Here is a 22,598-nt window from a genome sequence, read left to right on the forward strand (position 1 = left end):
TCAAGGTGTGTCAGCAGGTGGGATGACTGCGTAAATCCTTTTCCACACACGGAGCAGGTGAATATCCTCTCCCCAGTGTGAACCCCTTGGTGCGTTTGAAGATTGGATGCATGAGTGAATCCCTTCCCACATACAGAACAGGTAAACGGCCTCTCCCCAGTGTGAACTCGCTGGTGTTGAATGAGGTGAGATGACTGCGCGAAGCTCTTCTCGCAGTGAGTACAACTGAATGGTCTCTCGTCGGTGTGAACAAGCTGATGTTTAATAAAATCTGCAGAGAGTTTAAAGCAGTTCCCACAGTCAGAGCATTTAAAAGGTCTATCAGTGTGAACTCGCTGGTGTAAATGGAGGCTGGACGACAGAATGAATCCCTTCCCACACGCGGAGCAGGTGAACGGTCTCTCCCTGGTGTGACTGCGTTGATGAGTTGTCAGCTCAGATGGGTAATTGAATTGCTTCCCACAGTCCCCACATTTCCACAGTTTCTCCATGGTGCGGGTGTCCTTGTGTCTCTCCAGGTTGGACGATCAGTTGAAGCCTTGTCCACACACAGAACACGTGTACGGTTTCTCTCCGCTGTGAATGGTGGGATGTTTTTTCAGGCTGTGTAACTGGTTAAAGCTCTTTCCACAGTCAGTGCTTCTTCTTCTTCTTCTTAGGCAGTCCCTCGGAACACTCTCACTCAGGTGTGTGTGTCTCAGTGCTTTTCCAGTCACACTGATGTTTGAAATCTTTTCCCACAGACAGAACAGGCAAACATTTCTCCTTCCACATTCAAAGGCCGATGATATTTGGGTCCTGAGGAATGGAGTGACTCTGTCAGATCTTGATGTGATGTTTGGTTTGAGTTTGCGGTGTGTAAATGCTGCCCTTCTCACAGCCTGTAAAAGGAGTTTACAAAAGCCATCACCGAGAGTCCAGGATAGAAATTGACAAGATTCTCTCCTCCTGGTTCCTGGCCAAGGGGGCCGCGCATGCGCCCTGCTGCTCCCTGAGCCTCTCAAGATGGCAGCCGTTACCCCGGGCCTGTCACCAGGAGAAAGCCCCGCAGCTGCCGCCCCGCTCGGGGCAAACGCCCGGCCCGGAGGCTCTTGTTCGGGGCCTCAGGCCCACCCTGGGAGTGTGAAGCGGATAATGTTGAGTGTTTTAATAATGGGGCCTGGGGCCGCACTCGGGGTGTGAGCAGCCCGCGTCCCCCCCGGGGTTCATTTTTTTTCATCCGTTACATAATAAATTCATTACATTCATTGACCAATAAATACAACAATAAATTTTACAGGTAAATCAATAATATTTACAGTACAAACTGCAACTATTTAATAAACCAAGAATCCGTACACACCAGTCCAACTGGCATTGTTCAATCATTCATTCATTCCTCCATTCGCTCTCTCAAGCGTAAGTTCCATGTGCATGACTGCGTACATGTGTACCATTTCTATCTGCATGCATGCCTATGTGTTCGTTCATCCGTCCAGCAGGCTTCACACTCACCAAGCGGGCCTTCATCCTGGGGAGCGAGGGCCCTTCATTCGGTCGAACGTAAGTTCCATTGTGTATGCGTGCCTGCGTGCATATATTTGTATCCACATGCGTGCGTTCACTAGAGCGTTCGTTCGTTCGATTAAGGAAGGCTTTAACACTAAATAACACCACAATATACAAAATCCCACAACCATATCAAAAAATCATTTAAGACTTCAAGTAAACTACTTTTAACCAGAACCCGAAACTTCTTCAACAAACAAGTAATACCAGTTCAACGCCAGTCCTATTGGCACTCTAATAACTCCTCATCTTCACTTGATGTTATCCAACCATATAATGTCATAATCCTTATCCACAGTCTTCAACCTTTCCACAGAAAAGAAGCCAACCACTTTCTCAAATCCCGTAAAAGAAGAAAACGAGTACTCAAATTCCCTTCTTCTTGCTGTTATCACTCACAGGACCCAACCATCAAGACATTCGTTATTCCTTGCCGATATTCACAGAATCACAGAAACCCCACAGTGCAGATAGAGGCCATTTCGGCCCATCGAGCCTGCACTGACACATATCCCACCCGATCCCCGTAACCCCTACACCAACACATATCCCACCCTATCCCCATAACCCCACGTATTTAATCCCCCTAACACTAAGGGTCAATTTTTTATCATAGCCAATCAACCTAACCCGCACATCTTTGGACTGTGGGAGGAAACCGGAACACCCGGAGGAAACCCACGCAAACACGGGGAGAATGTGGCCGCTCAAACACCATACTATAGATGGGAACAGTCTGTCTTTCCTCCACCAAAATGGCAGCGCACAAACCGGTCCCCGTCACCGAAACAAAGCCTCACAGCTGCCACCAGATGGAGCACAGGCGGGGCCGCTGGAACCCATTCGGGCCCGTTCTTCAACTTTAGAAACCTGCAGCATGCTCACTTACAGCATCTAGGCGACGAACCGCTCCGCCCTAGGCCCCTGACCTGGGGTCCTCCGTGCTGCGCCTCCCGCCTAGGACACTCTCTGGGTCTTCCACCCTCGGCCTTCTGCACTGTTGTTCAGGTTCAAAGGTCAAGCCCCGCCCCTCACACACTCCGATTGGTTGGAGGACCCGCCGCCCGCTCGGTCCTCCAGTCCCGCCCCCGCTCTTTCTATTGGTCCGGAGCTCCCGTCAATCACCCGGGCAGTATGAGCTGAGCATGCGCGGACCTTGGCAGCAGTCGCTGACACATCAGGTGAGAGGTCAGGGAGCGGGTTCATGAACCCCGGGGGGACGCGGGCCGCTCACACCCCGAGCTCAGGGAGCGGGTTCATGAACCCCGGGGGGACGCGGGCCGCTCACACCCCGAGCTCAGGGAGCGGGTTCATGAACCCCGGGGGGACGCGGGCCGCTCACACCCCGAGCTCGGGGAGCGGGTCCATGAACCCCGGGGGGACGCGGGCCGCTCACACCCCGAGCTCAGGGAGCGGGTTAAATTATTACACCAAGAAAGCAGTGTGAGTGTCGGAGCGCACTGTGGACAGGCTCTGCCCAGTGCTCATGGTAAAATAGTGAAATCTTTGCTGTTCTGATCTTCTACTTGATCGGCCCTTCCCTCAGACTGCTCAAGCAGGGCAGAGAGAAACAGAAATCTCCTGACAGAAGCAGCACCTGAAGTTACATTGAGTGAAACACAGTCTGCCCACAAGGTCCACACACAGGCTTCGTTGCTATAGAAACGATCACACCATTTATATCGGACCCAATGAAAGGTCTAATCAGAAACTGGCCTGGGCTCCTTTTACCAAGCTGCCGCCAATGACCTTCTCACAGACAGGCAGCAAATTCAACTGAAACTATTGTATTGGCAAACAGGTGACTGAATGCTCGTATTTCAACTGCTGTAGTCCAGGATATGTGAAATATATCTGAGTTTATATGAAGGTTTATACAGGGATCTTAATCTTCTCGCAAGTCAAATTATTTTCCCAATGCAATCGAGGGTAATCTTCAGGTAACAACAGAAAATGCTGGAAAAACTCAGCAGGCCAGGCAACATCCGTGGAGAGAAATTAGAGTTAACGTTTCGGGTCGAAACCCTTTTTCAAAACTGGAAAGGAAATAAAATAGATCGAAGGCAGGGCTCTCCACGGATGTTGCCTGGCCTGCTGAGTTTTTCCAGCATTTTCTGTTGTTATTTCGGACTTCCAGCATCTGCAGTATTTTGCTACCGTAATCTTCAGGTAATTAGTGTATCTCTCATGGCATTGCTCAGGGTGTGGGGGTCAATGATTACTGTGATTGAAAAATGTTAAATGGTGATTTTATTATACACCATTATAGGAGTGTTAATATTATAGGGCTCAAATTCTATGAGCATGTGCAGATTTGCATAGAAGCTGTAATCAGTGGCCTTGATTATAATTAAAAGTGTGGATGAGGGTAGTGCAGTTGAGGTAGTCTACATGGACTTCAGTAAGGCTTTTGACAAAATCCCACATGGGAGACTGGTCAAGAAGGTAAGAGCCCATGGGATCTAGGGCAATTTGGCACATTAGATCCAAAATTGCCTTAGTGGCAGGAGGCAGAGGGTGATGGTCGAAGGTTGTTTTTGTGACTGGAAGCCTGTGTCCAGTGGTGTATCGCAGGGATCAGTGCTGGGACCTTTGCTGTTTGTAGTGTACATTAATGATTTCGATATGAATGTAGGAGATATGATCAGTAAGTTTGCAGATGACACGAAAATTGGTGGAGTGGTAAATAGCAAGGAGCGATAAATAGCAAGGAGCGAAGTCTCAGGCTACAGGACGATATAGACGGGATGGTTAGATGGGCAGAACAGTGGCAAATGGAATTTAACCCTGAAAAGTGTGAGGTGATGCATTTTGGGAGGACTAACAAGGCAAGGGAATACACAATGGATGGTAGGATCCTCGGAAGGACAGAGGATCAGAGGGACCTTGGTGTGTTTGTACATAGGTCCCTGAAGGCAGCAAGACAGGTAGATAAGGTGGTTAAAAAGGCATATGGGATACTTGCCTTCATTAGCTGAGGCATAGAATATAAGAGCAGGGCGGTTATGATGGAGCTGTACAAAACCCTAGTTAGGCCACAGTTGGAATACTGTGTGCAGTTCTGGTCGCCACACTGTAGGAAGGATGTGATTGCATTGGAGAGGGTGCAGAGGAGATTCAGCAGGATGTTACCTGGGCTGGAGCGCTTCAGCTATGAAGAAAGACTGGACAGGCTGGGGTTGTTTTCCTTAGAGCAGAGAAGGCTGAGGGGGGACCTGATTGAGGTGTACAAAATTATGAGGGGCGTAGGTAGAAAGGAACATTTTCCCTTAGTGGAGGGGTCTATAACCAGGGGGCACTGTTTCAAGGTAAGGGGCAGGAGGTTTAGAGGGGGAATTGAGGAAAAACTTTTTCACCCGGAGGGTGGTTGGAATCTGGAACTCACTGCCTGAAAGGGTGGTAGAGGCAGGAACGCTCAACATTCAAGAAGCATTTAGATGAGCACTTGAAATGCCATAACATACAAGGCTACGGACCAAGTGCTGGAAAATGGGATTAGAATAGACAGGGCTTGATGGCCGGCGTGGACACGATGGGCCTCAGGGCCTCTTTCTGTGCTGTATAACTCTATGAGTAATGGGGACTGGTCAGGGAGCGTCTGTAAATAAAGGAGAAACGGAGACGCGTCAGGGTGCGTCTGTAAATGAAGGAGAAATGGTGACTGGTCAGGGAGCGTCTGTAAATGAAGGAGAAATGGTGACTGGTCAGGGAGCGTCTGTAAATGAAGGAGAAATGGTGGCTGGTCAGGGAGCGTCTGTAAATGGAGGAGAAATGGGGACCGGTCAGGGAGCATCTGCAAATGGAGGAGAAAAGGAGACTGGTCAGGGAGCATCTGTAAATGGAGGAGAAATGGGGACTGGTCAGGGAGCATCTGTAAATGGAGGAGAAATGGGGACTGGTCAGGGAGCATCTGCAAATGGAGGAGAACAGGAGACTGGTCAGGGAGCGTCTGTAAATGGAGGAGAAATGGGGACTGGTCAGGGAGCATCTGCAAATGGAGGAGAAATGGAGACTGGTCAGAGAGTGTCTGTAAATGAAGGAGAAATGGTGACAGGTCAAGGAGTGCCCCTCACCAAAATTGTGAGATATTACAGAAGAAAAGATTATAAGGAAGGACAGTGTATTGGAAAGACGGTTAGGGTCAGAGTCAGCACCTTCAGGTGAGGAGAAGGAGGGGAACCAGTGAGTGTAGAACTGAACCCAGCCAGAGTCAGCACCTTCAGGGGAGGAGAGCGAGGGGAACCAGTGAGTGTAGAACTGAACCCAGCCAGAGTCAGCACCTTCAGAGGAGGAGAGGGTGGGGAACCAGTGAGTGTAGAACTGAACCCAGCCAGAGTCAGCACCTTCAGGGGAGGAGAGGGAGGGGAACCAGTGAGTGTAGAACTGAACCCAGCCAGAGTCAGCACCTTCAGGGGAGGAGAGGGAGGGGAACCAGTGAGTGTAGAACTGAACCTAGCCAGAGTCAGCACCTTCAGGGGAGGAGAGAGAGGGGAACCAGTGAATGTAGAACTGAACCCAGCCAGAGTCAGCACCTTCAGGGGAGGAGAGGGAGGGGAACCAGTGAGTGTAGAACTGAACCCAGCCAGAGTCAGCACCTTCAGGGGAGGAGAGGGAGGGGAACCAGTGAGTGTAGAACTGAACCCAGCCAGAGTCAGCACCTTCAGGGGTGGAGAGGGAGGGGAACCAGTGAATGTGGAACTGATCCCAGCCAGAGTCAGCACCTTCAGGGGTGGAGAGGGAGGGGAACCAGTGAATGTAGAACTGAACCCAGCCAGAGTCAGCACCTTCAGGGGAGGAGAGGGAGGGGAACCAGTGAGTGTAGAACTGAACCCAGCCAGAGTCAGCACCTTCAGGTGAGGAGAGGGAGGGGAACCAGTGAGTGTAGAACTGAACCCAGCCAGAGTCAGCACCTTCAGGGGAGGAGAGGGAGGGGAACCAGTGAGTGTAGAGCTGAACCCAGCCAGAGTCAGCACCTTCAGGGGTGGAGAGGGAGGGGAACCAGTGAGTGTAGAACTGAACCCAGCCAGAGTCAGCACCTTCAGGGGAGGGAGAAAAGTCGACCGAAAGGAAAAATGATGGAGATGGTGCGATGGGTTTGAATTTCAGCACAGGGAGGAGGGAGAGTGTGTGGGACGGGGATTTACAGCTTTCGGGGAACAAGAGAGGAAAGAATGTTCCATAGAAACTAGAATTGTCTGTTCTGAATTTCTATCCTACTTAGAATGATGACTTTTGTAAACTCTTTTTACAGGGTGTTAGAAGGGGAGGATTTGCAGACGGGAAATTCAAACCAAACATCACGTCAAGATCTGACAGAGTCACTCGATTCATCAGGACCTGAATATCATCGGCCTGTTGAGATACCGCGGCAAACGTGGGAGTCGAGACCAGAGTTGGTGAAACACAACTGCTTTAATCTACATCATGGCAAAGAGAGAGCTTGAAAAGCCCGCGCAACCACTTAAATACTCCCCGGACAGGAAGTGCTCCCGGCAGCCTGTCCCTGTGGGAAACAAGTTGCCGGAGGAAAGGGCCCCCGGCTGGGGGCGGCTGCTGCCGGCAGTGCGCCTGCGTAAACTGTCCATGCCGCCGTGAGCGGATTATGTCCAATGGTGGCGTGTCGCCACAGGCCTTTGAATGTGGAAGGAGAAATGTTTGTTCTGTCTGTGGGAAAAGATTTCAAACATCAGTGTGACTGGAAAAGCACCGAGACACACACACCCGAGTGAGAGTGTTCCAGTGCACTGACTGGAAAGAGCTTTGACCAGTTACACAGCCTGAAAAAACATCGCACCATTCACAGCGGGGAGAAACCGTACATGTGTTCTGTGTGTGGACGAAGCTTCAACTGATCGTCCAACCTGGAGAGACACAAGGACACCCGCACCACGGAGAAACCGTGGAAATGTGGGGACTGTGGGAAGGGATTCAATTACCCTTGTGAGCTGGAAATTCATCGACGCCTTCGTGTGTGGTAAGGGATTCATTGATTCATCCAACCTGCTGACACACCAGTGAATTCACACTGGGGAGAGGCCGTTCATCTGCTCCGTGTGTGGGCAAAGTTTTGCTCATTCATCCAACCCGCTGACACACCAACGAGTTCACACTGATAAGAAACCTTATAAATGTTCTGACTGTGAGAAGAGCTTTAAAAGCACAAAGGATCTGCTGACACACCAACGCACTCACACTGGGGAGAGGCTGGTCCCCTGCTCCGTGTGTGGGAAGGGATTCACTCGTTCATCCAACCTGCTGACACGCCAGCGAGTTCACAGTGGGGAGAGGCCGGTCCCCTGCTCCGTGTGTGGGAAGGGATTTTCTCATTCATCCAACCTGTTGAGACACCAGCTTGTTCACACTGATACGAGACCTTTTAAATGTTCTGACTGTAAGAAGAGCTTTAAAAGCACAAAAGATCTGCTGACACACCAACGCACTCACTGGGGAGAGGCCGGACCCCTGCTCCGTGTGTGGGAAGGGATTCACTCGTTCATCCAACCTGCGGACACACCAACGAGTTCACATGTGACTGCGGGGGTTGGATTCTGTTGTTATTGCTGCTGTTAATCACATCCAGGACTGAACCACGTTCATTCTGACAGTTGGGGTTTGTTTCAGCTGATGTTAGTAACCCCTATAACTGGGCTGGGGTTTAATCTGTACCAATGTCAAATAAATGAGCTTTGTTTCACACACGCAGTGTGTCGAGTCCTTGATATCTCGACAATAAGACGAGCTGATTGAGGACTTGTTACAAACTGAGTGGAATCCATCTGAGAACTGAGTACCCACAACTTGTTAAAAGATGGATCTACAAGATGTCCAAGTCTGACAGGACAGAAAATTCTATTATATTACAGGGTCCACTTCAACCCTCCAGGGCAGTGAGTCCCTGTAACATTGGATTTTAACCTATGGGAAATATTCTGATAGTCTGTTATTGTCACGGGGCAAAGCAGCCTTGTTACTTTAACATCAGTTTAATCAAACTCAATGGACAATCTGATCCCCAAAGGGAAACGTCTCCTTAAAGCTGGCGGTGTCGGCAATTCTGCAGCTCATTTCTCAGTGTGAGCGTGTCAGAATGAAAAGCTTTAACAACAGCCGATGTTTCACAAAGGGAGACCTCACCAGACCAAAGGCCATTGGTGGAGTTTAATGGGCTGTTTGTGTCACTGGGCTACAGGAGGCCATTTTTAACCGAAGGAAAACTGGTCACAGCAAACAGAGAGTTTAACAGACTGTCCCTGGTCCACTCGAACCCCCACCTTCTCTCTCGCTCACTATTTATGGGCACTGCTGCAGTAATTGCTCCTCTGACCTTTGCTCTCTTGTCCCTCCTACACCCCTAATACACGGCCCGACACAATCTCCCTCCCCCTACATCCTCACTGTGCTGGAATCCACACCACTCTCCCCATCTGCTCCTTGTTCTCTCCCTGGATCCTAAAACTACTGAACTCACTCTTCCCCTCCTGAAGTCTACAGGCTCTAAAACTGAAGCTTGGTGTCCCTCAGTCCCGACTCCTTGATTTACCTCCCCTTCTCTCCTCCTCTTTCCCCCTTGGTTGTGTTCCACACTCTGGGCCTTGGGCCTTCCCCGGGGATTCTCAGTATGAACAGGTGGGATGTGTTTGGAGACAGGGTGTCCCAGCTCTCCACCTTTAAAGGGACAAGGAGACGACCAGCTGGGCTGAATGGCCCTGCTTTATGACATCACTGCAGCGCCTAGCAACCAGCCTCCCTGAGCCCTGCTCATTATGGGCTGGGTTTAGCTCAGTGCTGTTACAGGAAGGGAAACAGGAGCAGGATTCGCCCCGTGTGGAGCCCAGGATTAATGGGGAGAGGTACAGGATCAATTTATACCTTATTGAGTGAGAAATGTCATTGTCCCGGACACTCCCTGTCCCTCGGTATCTGTGTCGGGGAGCGGCTGATGGGTTTACTCTGTATCTAACCCGTGCTGTACCCGACTGGAGAGTGTTTGATGCTGACACTAGGGGCTCAGCTCCACGAGCACAACATTTAACCCAAAGATGATCTGATAAACCCATCAGCTTCTCCCCTGGACACAGGTCCTGAAGGACAGGGAGTGTCTCTGATATTTTGGTCGGTGTCTTTGATCAAGTTTAAACACCTCGCTCACATCTCCTCTCACCCTGCTTTGTTCTAATGAGAAGTGCCCCAGTTTCTCTTGTCTCTCCTCCTGGGAAAGAGAAGTTCGCCTCAGTTAGAAACTCAAACAGGCGCTTCACTGCAGACAGGTCATCATGAGGAAACATTTCTTTACCCAGCGAGTTATTATGATCTGGAATGCACTGCCTGAAAGGGTGGAGGAAGCAGATTCAAGAGTAACTTTCAAAAGGGAATTGGATAAATATTTGAAGGGAAAATATTTACCGGAATATAAGGAAAGAGCAAGGGAGTGGGACTAATTGGATAGCTCTCCCAAAGAGCTGGCACAAGCATGATGGGCCGAATGGCCACCTTTTGTGCTGTATCATTCTCCGATTCTCTGATAACTAAAGCCTCTCATCCGTGGTATAACCTCAGTGAATTTATTCTGCAGCCTCTCTGTGGCCCCGACATCCTTCCTAGTGTAAGATGCCCAAAACTTATTCTAACTGCAGCCGAACCAATGGTTTTGTTTTCTACGCCCCATTTATAAAAAACCTCAGGTAACATTTTTAAACCACTTTATAAACTTGTCCTCCAACTTTTAAAGATTTGTGTATCTGATCTCCCTGTAGATTTTAAACATATTAACATAACATGGTTAAAATACATTGTCATCAAATGTCTGATATAATGTGTATTATGGGAAAGAGAGGTTTAGTCTGAGTTAGAAACACAAACAGGCGCTTCACTGCAGACAGGTCACCATGGCAACACTGATAAGACATTCCATTCACTGAATCGACTGGTTGGAATCTGTAATCAGATCAGGGGAAAGAACAGGTTTTGTCTGTTATTAACCACAATATAAGCTTAGAATCAGAGAATGGTTACAGCACAGAAGGAGGCCATTTGGCCCGTCAAGCCCGTGCCGGCTCTCTGCAAGACCACTTCAGCTAGTCCCACTACCCCCCCCCCCCTTTCTCCGTAACCCTGCACATTTCTTTACTTCAGGTACTTATCCAATTCCCTTTTGAAAGCTGTGATTGAATCTGCCTCCACCACCCTTTCAGGCACTGCATTCCAGATCCTAACCACTCGCTGCATAAAAAAGTTTTTCCTCATGTCGCCTTTGGTTCTTTTGCCCATCACCTTAAATCTGTGTCCTCTGGTTCTCTCTCTACTCTGTCTAGACCTCTCATGATTTTGAACACCTCTATCAGATCTCTCAACCTCCTCTGCTCTAGGGAGAACAACCCCAGCTTCTCCAGTCTATCCACATAACTGAAGTCCCTCATCCCTGGAACCATTATTGTAAATCTTTTCTGCACCATCTCTTAAGGCCTTCACATCCTTCCTAAAGTGCGGGGCCCAGAATTGGACACAATACTCCAGTTGAGGCCGAGCCAGTGTTTTATGAAGGTTCATCATAACCTCCTTGCTTTTGTACTCTGTGCCTTCCTTGCTTTTGTTGCCTCTTGTTGCTGGCTCCAGGCACTGGAGCGGTTCCTGTGTGTTCAGCTCTCAGCTGCAGTCAGTACCTGGGCCGGGCTCAGCACTTTACCCAGCACATCTATGTCCACGTTGTCATACTTGACACGGAGGGGCAGCGCAGGCTTCTCGTCCACCTCAGTCAGGGTGAGAGGTCCCGACCACTCGTGTAAGTCTACGGGTATGTTGTGGCCGCACTGCGGACAGCCCGGGCTTAGGCTGCGTGAGCTGGAGCCGCGTGAGCTACACTGGAGAAGGTTGAGATTCCAGAAATAGTGGGGAACCAAGGGGCTAATGAGAGTGAGGAACTTAAAGTAATTCATATCAGTCCAGAAAAAGTACTTGAGAAACTAATTGGACTAAAAGCCGACAAATCCCCTGGACCTGACGGCCTACATCCTAGGGTTCTAAAAGAGGTGGCTGCAGAGATAGTGGATGCATTGGTCGTGATCTTCCAAAATTCACTAGATTCTGGAAAGGCCCTCGTGGAATGGAAGGTAACAAATGTAACCCCGCTATTCAAGAAAGGAGGGAGAGAGAAAACAGGGATCTACAGGCCAGTTAGCCTGACATCAGTCCTCGGGAAAATGCTGGAATCCATTATTAAGGAAGTGGAACAGGGCAGTTAGAAAATGATGATATGATTAGGCAGAGTCAACATGGTTTTATGAAAGGGAAATCGTGTTTGTATAAAGCTCCAAAGTGGGTTCCAAATCATTAATGCTCCAGATTCTAAGATTGGGAAGTGAACAGCTGTGAAATGGTAGGTTTTAGACCACTTCTGCAGCTTTCACCTATTCACAGCAATCCAAAGTCATTGAGAACCCGACATACTTACCTGACGTGATCGCCGCTCTCCGGGAACCTTGTTAAAAACCTGGTAAAATAGTAAGTACATGGGAAAATGGTGCTTAACTACCTTTTAACAAGCTTTAAAGTATCTAAATTGGCTGACCTGCCGCTTGGTGTCGAGTCTGTTCAGGGATGACAGACCCGACACTTAGGAAATTCACAAGGAGGCGGTTCAGAGCAGGATACCGACCCGCTGTCAGTTTTTCTGCTTCTGACAGCGGACTCGCCTCCAAACCCACACTCTGAGCGCCGGCAAAATTCAGCCCTTCGAGAACTGCGTCCAGTTCTGGTCACCATATTATAAAAAGGATATAGAGGCACTGGAGAGGGTGCAGAGAAGATTTAGAAGGATGATACCAGAAATGCGAGGGTATACAGATCAGGAAAGGATGAATAGGCTGGGTCTCTTTTCTCTTGAAAAAAGGCTGAGGGGTGACCTTAGAGGTCCTTAAAATTATGAAAGGTTTTGATGGAGTGGATACAGAGAGAATGTTTCCACTTGTGGGGAAGAGCATAACTAGAGGCCATCAATATAAGATAGACACCAAGAAATCCAATAGGGAATTCAGAAGAAACTTCTTTACCCAGCAAGTGGTGAGAATGTGAAACTCGCTACCACAGGGAGTGGTTGAAGCGAATAGTATTGATGCATTTAAGGGGAGGCTGGACAAGCATATGTGGGAGAAGGGAATAGAGGGTTATGCTGATAGATTTAGATGAGGAAAGATGGGAGGAGGCTCCTGTGGAGCATAAACGTGTCATGGACTGGTTGGGCCGAATGGCCTGTGTAATCCTGTGTAAAACTAACAATCTCAGTTTTGCAATTTTCAATTCATTATTCCCTGTAAACCGATTGTTAAAACCTGAGCCAGTGTGTTGTGAGACAAAGAGCCTTGTGTCCAATAAGGGGAATAAAGGCCCACAGCCTCCCCTGGCCCCGGGCCCTGAACAAGGGACTGGAGAAACTCGCTGCCCTGCGGATCAGACAATCAGCCGGCGCTAGTCCCGCCCCTCGGGCGCCCCGATTGGTTGGAGAACCCGCTGCCGGCTCACTCCTCCAGCCCCACCCCACTCGCTCCCTATTGATCGGAAGCTCCCGTCAATCAGGCCGTGGGCCCGGGTCACGTGTCCCCGAGGCGATCACGTGGACCGTCCAACTGACGCCGCTCGGTCCGGGGCCTCGCGGACTCTCAGGTTTTTCTATTTCTCTTTATTCTCTCCCGATCCACCCCTCCCCCCCACTCTGTGTGATCCTCCACCCAATCGGAGCGGAGAAAACTCACTTTGCGTCACCGATCGCAACTCTGGAACCGACACCAAGGCCTTTCCCCAGAATGCCCCGTGTGTTCTATGTGTGGATGAGGCTTTAAATGATCTTCCAACCTGGAGAGACACAAAAACACCCGCACCACGGAGAAACCATGGAAATGTGGGGACTGTGGGAAGGGATTCCCATCCAAGCTGGAATCTCATTGATGCTGTCACACCAGGGAGAGGCCGTTCACCTGCTCCGTGTGTGGGAAAACATCATTTGTTTCTCACTTGGTGCAAAAAGAATATATTAATGGCAACAATTCATTTGAGTTGAATTTAAATAGTTTAGTTCACCAGTTGAATCTTGTTTCTCTCATTGTATTTCCAAACTCAGATTCATGGCCTCATTTATTTTCTTCCTCTGATTCCCTGAACCTCATCTGGCAGCGTAATGTTGGCAAGTGGCGATTGATGGCCCTGGGAACCAATAGGAAGAGAGCTCAGAGGCCGAAGGGCCAAGGGAGCAGTGAGTTCTGCAACCAATCACGGTGTTTGAGGGGCGGAACTTGCGTCGGCCAGTCAGGTGAGTCAGTGTGAACCCGTTAAACAATTTATCTTTTAAAACTTAAATTGAGATTTCATTGTCAACAGAACAGTTTAACATTTGTCAGTATTTTGTTTCCCTGGAGTTCCTATTATGAGTTTCAGACACTTCAGTGCCAAGTGGACCAGGTGTTTACAACCCTCTTAATAAGGAGAAACTGACTCCAGTGTCAGAAGGGTCGGTAACCAGAGGACTCAGATTTAAGGTCATTGTCAAAAGAACCAGTGGCAACATGAGGAAAGAATTTAAGCAGCGAGTTGTTATGACCTGGAAGGCACTGCCTGAAGTGGTGGTGGAAACAGATTCAATGGCAACTTTCAAAGGGGAATTGGAGAACTACTTGAATTGGGAAACAAATTGCGGGTCTGTGGGGATAAAGCAGAGGAGTGGGCCTAAATTCAAAGAGCTGGCTCTGGGACAATGGGCCGAAGGGCTGCACCATTCTCTGATTCTATGAACTCTGCATTCCTCCAATTCTGGCCTGTTGTTCATCCTCCACTTCCTTCGCTCCACCATTGGTGGCCGTGCCTTCAGTTGCCTCGGCCCTAAGGTCAATCTTTGCCTGGTTCCGCTCTTGTGAAGCACCTTGGAACGTTTTACTACGTTAAAGGCGCTATGTAAATGCAAGTTGTTGTTGGTGTGCTACCATTGGCTTCAGCTTTTCCAGACACAATCAGCCAGCGCCGGCGGCTGTGCTGCTCCCCATGGTCGAAATGCTGGCAGCTCGCTGTATCGGCCCACAAGCTCAGAATTGCCACTTGGCAAGGTACTGGAAGGCAAAGAGTGACTGGGCCCAACCCTATCATCACGCAGGAGAGAAAGGGAGAGAAATCCAAATTTCTATCCTGTATTTACAGTCATGACTTTTGTAAACTGCTTTTACAGGGCATTAGAAGGGGAGGATGTGCAGATGAGAAATTCAAACCAAACATCACATCAAAATCTGACAGAGTGACAGGATTCATCAGGACCTGAATATCATCGGCCTTTTAATATAGGAGAAATGTTTGTCTGTGGGAAAAGATTTCAAAAGTCAGTGTGACCGAGACACACAGACCCGAGTGAGAGTGTTCCAGTGCACTGACTGTGGAAAGAGCTTTAACCAGTTACACAGCCTGAAAAAACATCGCACCATTCACAGCGGGGAGAAACTGTACACGTCTTCTGTGTGTGGACGAGGCTTCAACTGATCATCCAACCTGGAGAGACGAAATGACACCCGCACCACGGAGAAACCGTGGAAATGTGGGGACTGTGGGAAGGGATTCAGTCCCCCATCGAAGCTGGAAATTCATCGACACAGTCATACCGGGGAGAGGCCGTTCACCTGCCCCGTGTGTGGGAAGGGATTCACTCATTCATCCAACTGTCTGGTACACCAGCGAGTTCACACTGGGGAGAGGCCATTCACCTGCTCCGTGTGGGAAGAGATTCACTTGTTCATCTGAGCTTGTGAAACACCAGCACATTCACACTGGAGAGGGTCTGTTCACCTGCTCCGTGTGTAAGAAGGGATTCACTCGTTCATCCGAGCTTCTGAGACACCAGAGCATTCACACTGGAGCGAGGCCGTTCACCTGCTCAACATGTGGGAAGGGGTTTAATCAACCATCCAAACTTCTGACACACCAGCGCATTCACACTGGCGAGAGGCCATTCACCTGTTCCATATGTGAGAAGGGATTCACTAATTCATCCGACTTTCTGAAACACCAGCGAGTTCACGCTAAGGAGAAGACCGTTCACCTGCTCCATGTGTGGGAAGGGATTCATTCAGTCATCTAACCTGCTGAGACACCAGCGAGTTCACACTGGGGAGAGGGCGTTTACCTGCTCCGTGTGTGGGAAGGGATTCACTCGGTCATCGCACCTCAGTGAACATCAACTTATTCACACAGATAAAAGACCTTTTAAATGTTCTGACTGTGAGAAGATCTTTAAAAGCACAAAGGATCTGCTGATACACCAACGAGTTCACACTGGGGAGAGCCGTTCACCTGCTCCATGTGTGGGAAGGGATTCACTCAAGTCATCCAACCTGCTGACCCACCAGCGAGTTCACACCGGGGAGAGGCCGTTCACCTGCTCAGTGTGTGGAATGGGATTCACTCGGTCATCCCAACTGCTGACACACCAGCGAGTTCACCAGTGACTGCAGGGGTTGGATTCTGCTGTTGTTGCTGCTGTTAATCACATCCAGGACTGAACCATGTTCATTCTGACAGTTGGAGTTTGTTTCTGCTGGTGTTAATAACCCTATAACTGGAGTTTAATATTCTGGATATATGTCAAATAAATCAGCTTTGCTTTCAATGCATTCCTGTAGATTTTTGTCACCATTCCTCCTTCATTTACAGATGCTCCATAACCAGTCACCATTTCTCCTTCATTTACAGACGCTCCCTGACCAGTCACCATTTTGCCTTCATTTACAGACACTCCCTGACCAGTCACCATTTCTCCTCCATTTACAGACGCTCCCTGACCAGTCTCCATTTCTCCTCCATTTACAGACGCTCCCTGACCAGTCACCATTTCTCCTCCATTTACAGACGCTCCCTGTCCAGTCTCCATTTCTCCTCCATTTACAGAAGCTCCCTGACCAGTCACCATTTCTCCTCCATTTACAGACGCTCCCTGACCAGTCTCCATTTGTCCTCCATTTACAGACGCTCCCTGACCAGTCACCATGTCTCCTCCATTTACAGACGCTCCCTGACTTCCTGTCTGTCCCGGAGTTTGGCGCGGGGCCCCTTTGCTGAGGGAACAGGCGGGTGGATAATGTTCACTGTTTTTATAATCGGGCCTGGGGTCGCACTCGGTGCAGTGAGGGAGGAAATGCAGTGGGTGTTGTGGAGATGGATTGTCAAAAGGTGTTTGATAAGGTGCCGGACAGGAGGCTTGTTGATCAAATTAAAGCTCACGGTATTAAAGGGAGTGAGGCAGCGTGGATAGGAAGTTGGGTAAAGGGCAGAAAACAGAGAGTAGTGGTTAATGGATGTTCTTCAGACTGGAGATGTGTGAGGTGATAGATTTATGAGGAAGAAAAGCATAAAATGTACATGAAATGGTAAAACTTTGAAAGGAGTAGAGGAGCAGAGAGACTTAGGGTGTCAGATTCTACCTAATGCCTTGTCTTATTAACTTGCAGGTTCAAATGTCCAGTGTCACCAACTTTAATACTCTATTAAGAAGCTGATATGATATAAACCTATCATCTTCGGATTAAATGTTATGATCATCGAGGTGAGCACCACATGTCCCATCAACACTCCCAAGGCAGGTACAGTACGGGTTAGATACAGAGTAAATCTCCCTCTACACTGTCCCATCAAACACTCCCAGGGCAGGTATGGTACGAGTTAGATACAGAGTAAATCTCCCTCTACACTGTCCCATCAAACACTCCCAGGGCAGGTACAGCACGGGTTAGATACAGAGTAAAGCTCCCTCTACACTGTCCCATCAAACACTCTGATATAAACCAGCCCCACAGTCACTGACACCAATCTCCTCCTGTCTGATATAAACCAACCCCACAGTCACTGACACCAATCTCCTCCTGTCTGATATAAACCAGCCCCACAGTCACTGACACCAATCTCCTCCTGTCTGATATAAACCAGCCCCACAGTCACTGACACCAATTTCCTCCGGTCTGATATAAACCAGCCCCACAGTCACTGACACCAATCTCCTCCTGTCTGATATAAACCGACCCCAGACATTGACACCAATCTCCTCCTGTCTGATATAAACCAGCCCCACAGTCACTGACACCAATCTCCTCCTGTCTGATATAAACCAACCCCAGTCACTGACACCAATCTCCTCCTGTCTGATATAAACCGACCCCAGACATTGACACCAATCTCATCCTGTCTGATATAAACCAGCCCCACAGTCACTGACACCAATCTCCTCCTGTCTGATATAAACCAGCCCCACAGTCACTGACACCAATTTCCTCCGGTCTGATATAAACCAGCCCCACAGTCACTGACACCAATCTCCTCCTGTCTGATATAAACCGACCCCAGACATTGACACCAATCTCCTCCTGTCTGATATAAACCAGCCCCACAGTCACTGACACCAATCTCCTCCTGTCTGATATAAACCAACCCCAGTCACTGACACCAATCTCCTCCTGTCTGATATAAACCGACCCCAGACATTGACACCAATCTCATCCTGTCTGATATAAACCAACCCCAGTCACTGACACCAATCTCCTCCTGTCTGATATAAACCAGCCCCAGTCACTGACACCAATCTCCTCCTGTCTGATATAAACCAACCCCACAGTCACTGACACCTATCTCCTCCTGTCTGATATAAACCAGCCCCAGTCACTGACACCAATCTCCTCCTGTCTGATATAAACCAGCCCCCCAGTCACTGACACCTATCTCCTCCTGTCTGATATAAACCAGCCCCAGTCACAGTCACCAATCTCCTCCTGTCTGATATAAACCAGCCCCACAGTCACTGACACCAATATCCGGTGTATGTCAGACTGAAGTTGTTTAGAATCCTGATGAGCTTTTACGCTATTCCTAGTTGAGTTCGAGATCTCCAATGAAATACTCCACGCACCTTAATCCACTGAGCACAGGATTTATTTTTAACATGTAGATTCCACAATAATACAACTCATATACTAAATGAGTGCAAAATATTTACTTTGGAGATTCTACAAAGGAATACTTCTTGTAATAGTCTTACAAAATTATTTATAGTTATATAGCAAGACTCATAATCTAACAAGCTGTATCCATGAACTCAGACTTTGATAATTGCCAAGCCTGAGAGGCACGAAAGGATGTTCGACTCTTTTAAAATGCCAATTAAAATGCCAATTAGAATGACATTGTCATCAATCGATGTCACATTACCGAGAGGGCCCCCTTTTTAAAGGGACACAAACAATCAACTCCAAATTATAATTAAATCAGATCCGGATACCATTGCTGATGTTGACAATTGACTCCAGTCCCTCCGGTGCCCACCGGTCACGGAAGGCCTCCAGCGTCCCGGCGGACACCGCGTGCTCCCTCTCCAGGGACAGCCCGAAGGATGTTCCACCTTGGCTGTAGCCATCAGCTTTCTTCTTCCCGGGGTGCTCTCTGACCTGAGCTGCAAACTGTTCCTGTATTTAAAGCCCAATCAGGTACAGCCCATGTGACCCTGGTTACCTCGGCCAATCAAACCATTGAGCTGAAAGACATTTATCAAACAAAGCATTCCATTGGATGGCTGTTTAGGGTTCATCGAGTAACCGCTTCCTGTTCATTGGAGCTACGAGGAATCTGCGAGTCAGAACAATGTCAGAGTTTGCTTTTACTGGGGCATTTCAAGAAACAAATGGCCTTCACGGTTCAGCTCAGTCCACACAGGCAGAGTTCTCAGCTCTGCTGGTTCTGTTCACACGAGGTCTGTTTCAGCTTAAAAGGGATAATTAGAGCCTGTTCTGTCTGAGGTGATTACAAGCTAATAGTTCACCAGACACGAGTCTTTAATATAAAGTCCACTCATATTAAACATACATGTGTTAAACATACATGTGTTGGGATCGACAGAAATCAACAGGCTGAGACTTTTCTTTAGGCAAAAACAAAACGTGTCTTACTTTAATCACATCTCCACGAGGTCCGAAGACCCAGCCTCGTGCAGGGGCTATGCAGGGGCTATGACATCATCACGCAACCGACGTCATGACATCATCATGTTCCCAACGCTCTTAAAGGGACCCTGCACCAATAACCCAACCCAGCATGTACATACCACAGCATATGTTTAGGTACATATAACAGCATTGGGTATACATTGTGTTATTGTCCCTTTGTGGTCTCCGCCACACATGTACATAAAACAAGGCAAGACTTTACTTTTATGACTCTATTTCATATTAAATCTGATCTTCTAATAAAACCCAGCTTTCTTACCGTCCACTCCTGGAGGCCCCACTCCCTGAGCCTACAACCTTCAGCAGGGTCAGTGCTGGAGTTCCACAGGGCGAGTGATCCCAGAGTAACTGTCGGGATCGTACCCCCGTGGATGTTCCGGGTCATGTATTTTTAGTTATCCTGGTGTCTAACACACACACATCAATAAAACAGGGAATTCCTGGAAACACGCTGCAGGTCCTTCTTTATCTGGAGATCAAATGTCTGTTGGATAATTGTACCAGCAGTTAACAGGCTCCTGTGAACTCCTCCCTCTGCTATTTTAATGCAGATTTTAACCAATTTATTTTAAACGGGTTTATATTAAATGGGTTAATGCCTGCCTTAAAATGGTAGACTCAGAACTGTCAAACATGTCAAATCTTCATGGAATAATTACCAGTCATCTTTAGACTGGAAACTTAAACCTGCCGTTTCACTTTCAGTCAGGAGCAGATCGCAGTTTGACACCAATCTCTGATTTGACAGCATGTTTCCAGCATTCACCGTTGTTCTTCCTGACTCTAAACTCAGTTGTAAAGGATCCTTCTGTTCTGTGCCTAGGAGCTCTGAACCATGAAAGAGAGCGGCTGGGACACATTTCTTACAGGTCTCAAGATAAACCCTCACGGGGACTTTGCTGTCAGTGCAGAGAGACGAGAAAGACCAAAGTACCATTTGCCCCTCTCAGTGTGGCCCTGAAGGACTGGGTCCAGGCTGAAGTTCTGTTCCTGCCGTACGATCCTCCCCCAGATTGTCCTTTCTGAGCTCCAGCCAGGTGATGCTAAACACTCAGGTGGGAAAGACAAAAATCTACAATGTGTTTAAAACAAAGCTGATTTATCTGCCATCTATAAAAGAAAGACTTGTATTTCTATCGCGCCTTTCACGACCTCAGGACATCCCAAAGCACTTTACAGGCAATGAAGTACTTTTCAATTGTAGTCACTGTTGTAATGTAGGAAATGTGGCAGCCAATTTGTATACAACAAGCTCCTACAAAAATCAACGTGGCAATGACCAGGTAATCTTGTTTTTTTTGTTATGTTGATTGAAGGATAAATATTGGCCAGGACACCGGGGATAACGCCCCTGCTCTTCTTCAAAATAGTGCCATGGGATATTTTACGTCCACCTAAGTGCGCAGACGGGGCCTTGGTTTAATATCTCCGGAATATTATCCAGAATATTAAATTCCAGCCCAGCTATAGGGTTATTAACATCAGCAGAAACAACCCCCAACTGTCAGAATGATCATGGTTCAGTCCTGGATGTGAGTAACAGCAACAATAACAGCAGAATCCAACCTCTGCAGGCACTTGTGAACTCGCTGGTGTCTCAACAGGTTGGATAAATCAGTGAATCTCTTCCCACACGCAGAGCAAGTGAACGGCCTCTCCCCAGTGTGAACATGCTGGTGTTTCAGTAGTTGGGATGAATGGGTGAATCCCTTCCCACACATGGAGCAGGTGAAAGGCCAATGTGAACTCGCTGGTGTGTCAGCAGATCCTTTTTGCTTTTAAAGCTCTTCTCGCAGTCAGAACATTTAAAAGGTCTCTCATCAGTGTGAATAAGCTGGTGTTTAGTGAGCTGGGATGACTGAGTGAATCCCTTCCCACACACGGAGCAGGTGAACGGCCTCTCCCCAGTGTGGGTGCGCTGGTGTACAGTGAGGTCAGATGATCGCCTAAACCCAGTCCCACAGTGAGAGCACCTGAACGGTCTCTCGTCAGTGTGAACACGTTGATGGCACGTCAATTCCCCGGAACTTTTATAGCACTTCCCGCAGTCCGGGCATTTAAAAGGTCTCTTGTCAGTGTGAACTCGCCGGTGTTTCAGCAGGGCAGAGGAATGAGTGCATCCCTTCCCACACTCGGGGCAGGTGAACAGTGTCTCCCCGGTGTGACTGCGTCGATGAATTTCCAGCTCAAACGGGTAACTGAATCCTTTCCCACAGTCTCCACATTTACACGGTTTCTCCCCAGTGTGACTGCGCTTGTGTCTCAACAGGCCAGATGATCGACTGAAGCCTCGTCCACATTGAGAACACGTGTACGGTTTCTCCCCACTGTGAACGGTGCTTTTTGCTTCCATGTTCAAAGGCTGATGATATTCAGGTCCCGATTAATCAAGTGACTCTGTCAGATCTTGATGTGATGTTTTGTTTGAGTTTCCCGTCTTCAAATCCTCCCTTTCTAATACCCTGTAAAATGAATTTAAAACAGGAAAAAGGGAGCATGAGAGAGAACACACAAAAACACAAAGGCAAGTTATGAAATTGAGCTCAATGAATCTGGTCATTTGTGGGGTCGGCACCAGAAAAAAGTGACCATGAAAGCTGCCGGATTGTCGTAAAATCCCAACTGGTTCGCTAATGTCCTTCAGGGAAGGGAACCTGCCACCTGGTCTGGGCCTACACAAGGCTCTGGCCTCTATGGGAGGAGAGAGAGAGAAATGTGGGAGGGCGAGGGGTCGAAGGAGAGAGACTTTATACATCTGCATCTCGACAACAACTTTGACAAAAGCTCCCAAACCTGTGACCTACAGTTTGTAGAAGGACAAGGGAAGCAGGTACATGGGAACACAAACAGAAATAGACAGTTTCCTAGAGGTAAAGGGAATTAAGGGTTATGGGGAGCAGGCAGGAAATTGGACATGAGTCTAGGTTCGGAATGGTCATGGCCCTGTGGGTAGTGGAGCGGGCCCAGGGGCCGTGTAGCCTGCTTCTGCTCCTACTTCTTGTGTTCTAATTCTGTGTTAGATTTCAGGAGATGGTTTTATTC

The 22,598-nt window shown here is 48.4% G+C and overlaps 1 protein-coding gene and 1 pseudogene across 2 annotated transcripts in view; one reads left to right on the forward strand and one right to left on the reverse strand.

The window, feature by feature from the left end:
- Nucleotides 1-2,570, reverse strand: part of LOC147119084 (uncharacterized) — a 44,449-nt gene extending 41,879 nt beyond the window's left edge. For both annotated transcript variants that reach the window (XM_085984789.1, XM_085984788.1), the window contains exon 1: nucleotides 2,438-2,570. The gene's annotated coding sequence lies outside the window, so the exon portion shown is untranslated. The remainder of the gene's footprint in view (nucleotides 1-2,437) is intronic.
- The window catches only part of LOC147119085 (uncharacterized), a 58,099-nt pseudogene that overhangs the window by 3,639 nt on the left and 31,862 nt on the right, over nucleotides 1-22,598 (forward strand).

The sequence above is a fragment of the Somniosus microcephalus genome, chromosome 4 (genome assembly GCF_052327205.1).
Source record: "Somniosus microcephalus isolate GS21.2 chromosome 4, FLI_Smic_1.0, whole genome shotgun sequence".
Taxonomy (NCBI): Eukaryota; Metazoa; Chordata; class Chondrichthyes; order Squaliformes; family Somniosidae; genus Somniosus; species Somniosus microcephalus.